Source organism: Penaeus chinensis, chromosome 37 (genome assembly GCF_019202785.1).
Source record: "Penaeus chinensis breed Huanghai No. 1 chromosome 37, ASM1920278v2, whole genome shotgun sequence".
NCBI lineage: Eukaryota > Metazoa > Arthropoda > Malacostraca > Decapoda > Penaeidae > Penaeus > Penaeus chinensis.
The window spans coordinates 661,574-664,289 of record NC_061855.1 but is presented as its reverse complement, the minus strand read 5'-3'; positions in this window follow the sequence as shown (position 1 = coordinate 664,289).

Genomic DNA, 2,716 nt, shown 5'->3' with positions numbered 1-2,716 from the left:
TCTCGGTCGCCTGCAAGTGGCCGTCGGATGGCACTAGCACTGCGAACGAGCGTCGGATCGTGAGTGCCTGCTTTCTCGCGGTTGTGCAAGCCGGCATTCAGCGCCTCTCAAAGGCCCCGGGCGATGGACGAGGCGGGAGAAGGGGGCGGCCGGATTAGGACGCTGCATTAAGAAAAGGCAGCGTGCGAGTGGCGTGAACGAAAGCATCGAGCGGGCGGGAGAGGTAAAGAATGATAGAGTGAGAGTGGGGGCGGGCGGCGTGTGCGGGGGGAGAGGAGGAGGAGGAGGAAGGGAGGGAAGGGGAAGTGGGAACGATGTGGAGAGCGGGAGAGGGAGAGGAGGAGGAGGAGAGAGGAGGAGGGGGCCCAGACCGAGAGGAGCATGGGGAGAGGGGAGGGGGGAGGGAGGGGGAGAGCCATCGCGGGGCAGAGCGTTGGGCCGACACTCCCGCCTAAGCAACAGGTGGCGACGCGAGCAGGCAGCCAGCTCCCGCCGCCGCCCGCTTACGCTACCTGCCGCCGCGGGCTGATGGAGCCTCTCTCACGCATCACGGTCCACTGGCACCGCACGGAAGGGGCGGGGACGGAGGGAGGGAGGGAGGAAGGAGGGAGGGAGGACTCACGGGACCCTCGTCTGTAGCCAGGGAGAGGCTGTGGACGGGGGGGGGGGGGGGGGGTAGCGGAGGACACGGCCTTGTTTCCCGCTCGCTCGGAAAAGATGGCCGGGTGACGAGGGCCGGGCACTTCTGCCGCAGGACCGACACCTGACCCTTGCCGTCCAAGCGGAGGGTCGGCGCCGCTCGCGGGGAGGTATTGGAGCCAGGGGGCGGAGGATAAGATTTTTTAATGTATTGTGCTATTATCCTTTATCATTATCAAGTATATTATGACTAACGTTCCTTTCTCTTATCTTGCAGGTAAATTGGCGCTGAAACCGTGAAGGAAATTCCAAGGAGCAGGTAGAGTGAACTGTGTAAAAAGTCTACGGAGTTTTGTTGCCGATTTTCACTTACTTCTTACTTATGCTCGATCAGGTACGGAATTCCGTTATGGTGAAACGCCGTACCAGAAACGATGGAGAATTACAATGAATGCGAAATAAGTATCCAAAGAATCCTCACCAACTGGAGTAGTTGGAAAATATTGGAGATCAGAATTTTTCATGGACGTCAGTTGCGGTTCTCTCAGATGAGCATATATCAGTGTGCACATATGCGTGGCTGGATATGAGTGTATGTATGAGTGTGTGTGTGCGTGTGTGTGTGTGTGTGTGTGTGTGTGTGTGTGTGTGTGTGTGTGTGTGTGTGTCTGTGTGTGTCTGTGTGTGTCTGTGTGTGTCTGTGTGTGTGTGTGTGTGTGTGTGTGTGTGTGTGTGTGTGTGTGTGTGTGTGTGTGTGTGTGTGTGTGTGCATGTGAGGGCCTGTATCTGGCCCCGCTGCCGCAGACGCACCAATTTCCCGGAGCAGGGCACTGATCCCGAAAGTTGTTTTTAACTCGCCCGCTGAAAGGGCGGAGGGAAAAAACTATTGACATTCAGGAATAAGCCAATCAGCAGCAAGCCACGGCGTGTATTAATTGGCCTCGTGTTGTTGCGGAGGAGCGGCGGCGAGGCAGAAAAGTGTATCTACAGCGGCAGTAAAAACACGCCAGGAATTTATCGCCTTCCGTGACTGCTGCACTTGCTGTCCCGTCCTTCCTGTCTCCCGCCTCCGCCGGGAAATGGCAAAAAAAGAGGAAGAGAGAGAGAGAGAGAGAAGAAAAAAATCGAGTAAAGGAGGGGTGTGGGAAAGGATATTGGAAAAGTTCCCAATTAGAATTCTTTAACGTCAAAAACAGGCGTGTAATATAGAGGAGACATTCCCACTCCATTTTTGTTAAGCTGCATGTAAAATATCCCCAGAATTAGAGAGGAGAGCGAAACCGCGTGAATTATGTAGGAAAAAAAATAAAACATCCGCAAAATTCCCCCCGAGTGGCAACCGAGGCCATAACTTGGGCAGAGAACAGAGCTGCCGACACCACTACGCCGCGAGTCGCTGCAAGGGCGCATCCCCGCTCTCGCCCGCCCGAGTCCCGCCCTTATGGCCGCTGCCCGTAAGCACCAGAATGGCGCGCGACCGGCGAGCGTTATATAAAGCTATATAACAGCCAGGGATAGGGGACAAATTCGCGTGCTCCCTCGGGTGGGTTACAACGGGAGGCTGGCAGCCGGGTGCAATCTGGCGCAACCTCTAATGTGCGCGGCGGACGCGGCCACCCGGCTCAAGTGGCCAGCCCGAGGGGGAGGGCGGGGAGGGGGAGGGTGCGCTGGCAGGGAGGAAAGGGAGAGAGGGAAGGGAGGCGCGGGGCGCAGGGAGGGAAGGGAGGCCCGGGGCGCAGGGAGGGAAGGGAGGCCCGGGGAGGCGCTGCCACGGTTGATGAGGGGCGGAGGTAAGATGGGGCTGAGTGTGTAATGGAGAGGGCGTGGAGGAGAGGGGCGAGGTGGGCGTGCGGGCTGGACTGCGAGGGCGGCCTTGAGCATTGGAGACGAGGGCGTGCGTGCGTATGTGAGTGGGCGGGGGCTGCGGGCGTGGAGGGCGAGGTTCAGAGTGGGACAAAACTCGGCGCCGGGATAGAATTAAGGCATTAAGATGGTAATGAAGGCGGGAGAAGTTAATCGGCCGGCGAGACGATGCGAGGCGGGAAGACAGGGCGAGAGGGAGCTTTGTTAAGAATTG